Raw genomic sequence first — 8200 nt, 5'->3', positions numbered from 1 at the left:
CCTAAGGGGTCTGTTTCTGTACCCTGTGGGTCCATGGTAATTAAATTCATGAAGTTGTATTTTCATTTTATACAGTTTTTTGTTTTGATGTATTGCCCGTTATAACGTACTGCAAAATGATGTTAGCCCCCGAATTGGAGTTTATATTTACACTATATTTTCCCTGTAGAAAATTGACCTCAGCAAACTAGAGATGGCTGCTTTATGGAGATATTGGCGCTACTTCAATCTTGTAAGTTTTTCATGGAGAAAGATGTAATTATAATTATCAACCCTGCCTGTAGCACATCAACAGTAGACGAAATAAATAGTTCAAATGCCATTGCTTGATGTTGCCAGGTAGATGCCATTCCCAACCCATCAAAAGAGCAACTGGTTGATGTCGTTCAGAGACATTTCATGTCGCAGGTAACTTATTCAACTGCTCTCACAGCTTCACCCTCTTTGATTTTCCTTTGAATTCTTTCATTCTACCATGTAAGTGATTGTATTATCTCCCAGAGCTGTGAAATTAGCAACTTTAATGTGATTTATAGCTACCAACATTCTTTAAAGCTTGAAATGATTTGACATTTTCCGATTACTGAATCAAAATGTCATCTGTTGACGCAGAAAATAGATGAGCTGCAGGTAATTGTGGGATTCGTTCACGCATCCAAGAGACTGAAGACTGTTTGTAAATGACCTGGAGGAGATTGATCTGATTCAGTTGCCCCTAAGTTTGGCTGTCAAAAAAAAGCTGCTAACAGAAACTAGGGGATCCTAACGTTCTCTTCCCGCTTTAGTGATATCTGTAACATATATATGTATCTGTGACCTGTTAAGCATTTATGGTATCTCTGTCAAGTAGGCTTTAGTAATTTGACTATGTTATAGGGGTGGTTCCATCTTGCTAGACAAGTTTATGTAGATATTAAATCCAAAACTTAGTTATAAGAACTCATTGCAGGCTTCCTTTTTAAAGCTTGGTTGAATCTTCTATGTACTACTAATCTTGGGTATGTGGATTTCTTGAAATAAATGTATATATTTTTGTTTCTTTCCTTTGTCTACCTCATTTGAGTATTTTATGTTCAAATCGGTATGGGGCAAAGCATGGTTCACTTTTGCGGGCAAAAGGTGGAAGTAAATGGCCCAAAAAGTTGGTCTGCAAAACATATAATGATGTTATAGAATAACGTAGTCGAATTAATAATGACGAACTTTGGGTAAAAAACATCATATTAAAAAGCTTATACACATGCGGACTCCATTACAACCGACTAACCGAGCCTAACTTAAAACTATACAATTAAACAATTAGAGCCCATCCATTGAATATTACCCTTATTTATAATTATCAATAATTATCTTTCAAAAAAATCAATATTTAATTTATTGATCCATTAGCAATGATATATTAAGACTTTTTTTATTGTTGTTACGGCAATAAACAAACAAAGATTGAACACAAACTTTTGTTTATGTTCATTTGTTTGTTTTGAAGTATTTTCGTGTTTGATGTGAATTTGAGACATTATTTATGTTAACAAAATTCTAATAAAGTTAGATGATCAATGATTCACCCCTTTTAATTTGAGCGAAGGGTCGTGCCGCTTTAACTCATGTTTTCAAGCATTAAACATCTCTGCAGAGCTTTTAAAATATCAATATGTTCTATGGGGCCTAAACTTATATAAATCGTTTATTTTATTGACTTTTGTCTAACATCTTGAAACCTTGAATCAATATTTTTTCGATTCCAGTTGTTAAAAAGTAATTTTTGATGATTTATTTTTAAATTTTGATCTTTTTAAATTTGTGTCTGTTTAACTGAATAAATTTAGTTAGATTAAAATATAATTCGGTTGAGAACTCAATTGAAGATCAAAATTTGATAATTGAAAGTTTAAAGACTAAATTAAAATGAATGAAATATCAAAATTTGCATGTATTAATAAATCAAAAGAAAGTTTAGGCCTCAGATACTAATTACTCCAAATCAAGGTGTTAGTGGAACTTTTCACCAACTTCCACTAAAGCCTAATTTGTTATATTAGCGAAATAATATTTAGATTTAATTAGTCATCATCTTCATATTTTAGTTAGAATTTAAGAGTGAGAGTACATTTGATCGGTTGATCAAGTTACTTATCTTTGTTTTTTTATATTTTTTTAGGTCATATTTTCTAGATGCATTAAAAATACTCTCCTTCAATCCCCTTCTCAGCCCATCTATATAGGATTAGAATTAAAATTAAAATTTATCAAAAAGAAGTTAGACTTTAAGAATTTTTATGGATTTATCTTTTAGATTCTAATGAGAAAAAACCTCCATAAATTGAGAATTTTAGCGTGTGTGAGAATATTGAATTTAGATTTAATATCGTTGAGGTTGGGAGGAAGACGAGAAATGGTGAGAGCTCCAATATAGTCTCACGTGATTAAATGATGTCAAACAAGTTATACTAATGTGTCACACTAATATTTTGTCACTTCAAAAACAATTGCTAGAGATCGAATGATTAATTTGTTACAAATCGATAATATTAATGATCAAATTTTTATTTTTAAAAAATCAGTTAAAAATAAAAATTTATTCAAATATTAATGATTATTTATGTAGTTTATCATATATTTTATTTACAGTTTTAATCACTTAAATAGCTTTCCAATAAAGCGTTAGAAAGAAACCAATTATGTGAAAAATGTGCGTCTCTTTGCCTTTTGTTTCAAGTCGACAAAAAATTCAGAACCACGTCATCACCTTGTGTCCAAACATCTCCAAAATTGTGGACAATCAGCTAGCACTGGAAAAGAGTCTTGTTTATTTTAAATTGAAAGTGTCAGCAGATGGCTGAAACTTTTATATAATATTTAATTAAAAATTAGCTTTTAAATTAATAGATAATACATATTTAAGCATATTAAAATTTATATTTTTTAAACGTTATAATAATGATTATGTTAATTAATTAAGATTTAATCATTAAATTTTGCCAATATATCATATATAAATTATTAAATTGATATTTTTATTAACTTTATATTTTACATATAAACGATTAAATTACTGCTAGAACCAAGAAAAACAAGGGTTCTGAAGGATGTGTAGGGTAATAGGTTTGAGTCTTTTGATTCAATGGCTTCCGAGTTCGTGGTTTTCTTTACTAAGCAGATTGGTACTACAGATGCAAGTGTTCAAGGCTGTGACAAAGGGCTTTTATGTGAGTTGCTTCATTATTCTTTACCCGAAAGTGCTGCTGAATCCTTTGGTCAGAGAGGTCTCAACTGATGAAGTTAAAGCATCTGTTTTCTGTCAGGGCAATTATAAGGCTCTAAGGCCTAATGGCTACACCTCTTATTTCTTCAAGAGGGCATGGCCCATTGTGGGTAATGATTCTATAGCAGTTGTTAGGCAAATTTTGCGGACCTATTACTTTCTTTCAATGCTACAACTGTTGCACTTGTTCCTAAGATTCTGAACCATAGCATGGGGAAGGACTTCAGGCCTATCTTATGTTGTTCAGTAGCATATAAGACCATTACCAAAATCTTGGTGGAAAGGTTATCTGGTCTTCTTCCTGGTATGGTTTCCCTGAATCAAACAACTTTCATTAAGGGTCGTAGCATTTTTGACAATACTATGCTTGCCCAAAAGTTGGTGAAAGGTTATGGAAGTTGATTTCCCCAAGATGCGCCGTTAAAATTGATTTACAAAAGGCTTTTGATTTCATTCATTGGGGGTTCATTCTAGCTGTTTTGGATGTTTCACTACTACTGGGTATTCTCTCTCTCTCAAATGGAAGTCTGGTTGGTTTTTTCAAAGGTGCTAGAGGTATTAGGTAGGGGAACCCCTTTCCACTTTGTTTTGTCTATGAATGTGCTTTCTAGTTTATTAAATTTGGCTGCTGCTAGGGTGTTATTTGGTTATCATCCTAGGTGTAAAAAAGTTGGGCTTACTCATTTGTCATTTGCTGATGATTTACTCATTTTCTGTAAAGGGTCGGTTGAGTCTATTCTTGGTGTGAATTGTGTGTTGGATTGTTTTTATGAGATGTTTGGTCTTAGATTTGATTCCGTTAAGTGTGATTTGTTTGTGGCTGGGGTGTCTAGTAGTAAAGTTGAGGAAATTGAACAGATCACTAGTTTCAAGAGTGGGAGTTTGCCTGGGAGGTATCTGGATATTCCTTTGGTCACAAGGAAACTTTCGAAAAAGGATTGTGTTGTGCTTGTGAAGAAAGTTAAATCCAAAATATGTCATTGGTGTGGTAGACACTTAAGCTATGCTGTAGGCTTGAACTGATAAGGGTTGTCTTGTTTAGTATAGCAAACTATTGGTGCGGGCAATTGGTTTTGCCACAGTCTATCATTAAGCGTGTGGAGCAACTTTGCTCTCAATTCCTTTGAAAGGGATCTGATACTGATGCTACTAGACTCAACCGAGGATGGGCTTGGTGTCAGGGATTTAAAAACTTAGAATAGGGTATGCATGTTGCATCTGATAAGGAGTATCTTTGCTGGTGAGGGGTCCCTCTAGGTTGCTTGGTTGAGGAGTTGCATTTTAAAGGAAGTTGATTTTTGGCAGATTGGAGTTCATGTGAGAATGCTAGTTGAAGTTTTAGAAGGCTCCTTAAGCTGAGACCGGTGGCTTGTCCCATTCGCTCTACTGCTGCTAGAGATAGTACGGTGACATTTGGGAGAGGTTGCGTATAAGAGGTACAAAGGTTTCATGGTAGATATTGATTTGGTTCTCTCCATGTCCCAAAGCATAGCATCATCGCGTGGATGGCTAGTTTGGACAGACTCCCTACTCGGGATAGACTTATGTGGATGTGATTAAATGTTGATAGTTGTTGTATGGTTTGTGGTGAGCCTTTTGTCATACCCCAAAATAGGAGTTAAATTTTTAATTAGTTTTATTTGATTCATAATTAGAATTAAAATAGAACTTCACAAGTTATTATATGGAAATGGCAAGGAGATAAGGGACTGGTTGGTTGATTTAACTATGTTTCCCTCAAACTCAAAACTTCTCCCCTTCTCCGTGAAACTCTTGATGTGTCATTTTCCCTTGAATTAACAACTAATTCAAGAGGGTTAAATGGGAATCAAAGCTTTGCCTAAAGGGAATTCGGAGGGTTATTATATTATTAAGAAAAATAATTTAGAAACTATTTCCTTTCAAAACAGAAAGAAAATCATAGAGTGCAAATAATATTTCTTCGAGTTCTATTGTCAGTATCGACGTCGTTCTTATCTACTATTCGTGTTGTCACCCTTGCCATTGTTTGAATGTTTTCGTCGCATCGATTAGGGACTTGCCGGAGAGGGAAAGTGCACGCATTCTTGTTTAGGTGAGTTCACAATTTTATTTATTTATTTCATTATTTCGTTTCATTATACTAAACGTTGGTTGGGAAGGAGTGTCTTCACTCGATCGCGATTCAGCCATGCCGCCAATGGACTGATAGATTACGTCCAAACAATAATAATAATAATAATAATAATAATAATAATGATAATGATGATAAAACAGATTAGATGAGTTCGGTGTACTGAACATTTGAATTGCAAATGGTGCGTTGATCATGAATTGCAAATGGTTGCAATTCGCGCGCGCGTATATACACACACACAAGGGATGGTTAAATAATATTCATCGGTTAGGATTTATTAAATCATGGATATTTTGATACAGAAAGCGGATATGAATCACCTTGACGTCAATCAAATTACGTTGTACCCAATTTCTCGTCGGGACGTGAAAAGAGTGTTGCTCCTTAAATAAGTGGATTTCAGATTTTCTAGGTGTATGTCTTTTCCCCATCGACATATAAATACTATCAATTTACGTTAATAGGATATTAGTGTGTAAGTGTCTTTTCCCTATCTTAGAGTTAAATTAATTATTCGTATATTCGTAAGTCCACATAGTTTAATACGAGCACATTCTCTCATGTTAGCATTTCATAAATTTTTAAAATTAATCATTGTTATGTTTGGCGATTGTGTGAAAAATGTGAAACATGATTAAATTATTTCTATGTTCGTAGAAGCATGTGGTGTTTGATTGTTGTGTAAAATCCTAAAATGTTAAGGCATGTTAGTTCTTGAGGTGGATATATTAATTTATATATGTTAAAACTTAAAATGCATATATGTATATCGGAGTTTGAGGGTTGGGGGGATTGAAGTTTTAATTATTGGACTCATTGTTAATGGAGTTCAAAGTTAGAGGGTTATATTTTTATTATTAGAGTCGTTGTTACTGGAGTCGCTGTTAACGGAGTCGTTGTTATTGAAGTATAAGGGATTAGGGGATTGTATTTCATTACCGGAGATGTTGATATTGATAAACTTAAATTAGGTGTTTGGATGTGGTGCATTGGTAATGATTAATAATTGCATAATTGCTCTTATATGTTCATTATATTTCTTATATGTTATCATGATTAAATGTGTGTTTACTTGTAGATTCTATTAATTGTTGAATTAGTTTTAGACCACACTAGGCTTCGGCTCAACTTCTTTATTCTCTTTCAGACGGTTCGAGACATTAGGATCAAATCGGTATTTGGAGGATCGAGTTTCAATTACCAGTATTTTACTCATATGATTCTATCAATAATTGGCATATTGTGGTATTTGATTTTTATTTTTAATTACTTTTGAAAATGCATTTTAAATTGTCAGACTTTTATAATTTTCAAGTATTTAGACATATTTTACCTTATGTTAAAATGTTTATTTTTATATTACTATGAAATATTTATTTTAATAATATAAAATTTCTAAGTTACTCTGTGGAGTGCGATGACATCTGATATTTAATCGAAACATCTAGGCCGAGTAATGGGTGTTACACCTTTAGATACGAGGAATCATTTGTTCTTTGATTGTCCATTGGCTAGGGGGAACTGGGAGGCTATTCCACGGATGTGTGGATTGTAAAGAGGAGTCATGAGCTGGGAAGCTGAGGTTGGGTGGGCTGTGGCTAGCTTGAACGATAACCTCTGCTTACAATTATTCTAAAGTTAGCTTGGTGTGCTCACATTTACTTTGTCTGGGAGGAAAGGAACAAATATTGTTTCGAGGTTGTTAGAGGGATGCTCTTGCCTTGTTAGCTGTTGTTAAGGAGGTTAAACTAAGAAGATGGAACATTAATAAGGTTGATTATGTCAATGCTGCTCTTTGTAATAGGTAGGGGATTTCTTGTTAAAGTGTCTATGTTTGTTCCTATTATTGTGGGGTAGTGGTCTTCTGGCTTGTTTGTTCGGTGTTGATTCTAATTGTTTGTAGTAGAATTATGCTTCTTTTGGGTAATAAATTCAAATTTATCAAAAAAAAAAACTATTACATTATTTTTCATAACTCAATGATTTAACTAAAAAATGTAATATCAATTAATATTTATTACCAATTTTAATAAAATATAATAATCAAAATCATGTAAAATTACGATGATGACCCACTTCTCTACTCTTTTTCCATGATATAATGGGCTGAAATTGAAAATTGGAGCATTGAATTATTGTGATGTGATTTGGTTGAAGAAGATTCAGCCTGTTTTAGTCAAAGATTCATTCTCAGATCCCACAATTATGGGACTTTTCTTTGACGTCCAGTCCTTTAGGGTTTGCCACCACCTCCTTCCGAACTAATTTTAAAATCAGAAAGTGTTGTTTTCATGTTAATGGCTGGGGCGTAGTTGGTCAAAATTTGCTTTAATTCAACAAAGCATACATTTCAATACGACTATTGCTCTTCCTTCATTTTTATTCGATAATGGAGCATTAGCTGCCATTAAATGAGTTACCATCAACTATAATTAACAAAAAGTTTAGTTGTTCTTTGCTCCACTTTGTACATTAATCTATTCAAATAACGCCCATTAACTAGTTGTATTCTACTAGTCCATTCAATACTTTTGTTTTATTATCCATCTTTGTTAACAAGTATTCTCAAAATATTTTTTAAAATCAGCTAATTTAATATTTTTTATATTTTATAAATCTTGACGGTTAATGAATTTCAATATAGTTATATAAGATTTTGTCTTCCACTCTAGTCAATTCAGTGTAATTATAAAATAATGTTATGGTTTAAGCAATAGGAGAAGTAGAATCGAAGAAGAAGAAGGAGATTTAGAAAGAAGGAGAGGTTACATAAAGAAATTCTTCGTCATTCATTTCATAAGCAAAGGATGACTACAACGGGT

The 8200-nt window shown here is 33.0% G+C and overlaps 1 long non-coding RNA gene across 1 annotated transcript; it reads left to right on the top strand.

Moving 5' to 3' along the window:
- On the top strand, positions 1 to 1038 carry LOC120194563. The gene is made up of 4 exons (XR_005522980.1): positions 1 to 36; positions 170 to 232; positions 340 to 408; positions 613 to 1038. It is a non-coding gene; the product is annotated as an uncharacterized LOC120194563 (long non-coding RNA).
- The last annotated feature ends 7162 nt before the right edge of the window (positions 1039 to 8200 follow it).

The sequence above is a fragment of the Hibiscus syriacus genome, unplaced genomic scaffold (assembly GCF_006381635.1).
Source record: "Hibiscus syriacus cultivar Baekdansim isolate YM2019G1 unplaced genomic scaffold, ASM638163v2 tig00116999_pilon, whole genome shotgun sequence".
In the NCBI taxonomy this organism is placed as follows: domain Eukaryota; kingdom Viridiplantae; phylum Streptophyta; class Magnoliopsida; order Malvales; family Malvaceae; genus Hibiscus; species Hibiscus syriacus.
The sequence above is the reverse complement of the archived record's forward strand: the minus strand, read 5'-3'. Positions and strand labels throughout refer to the sequence as shown.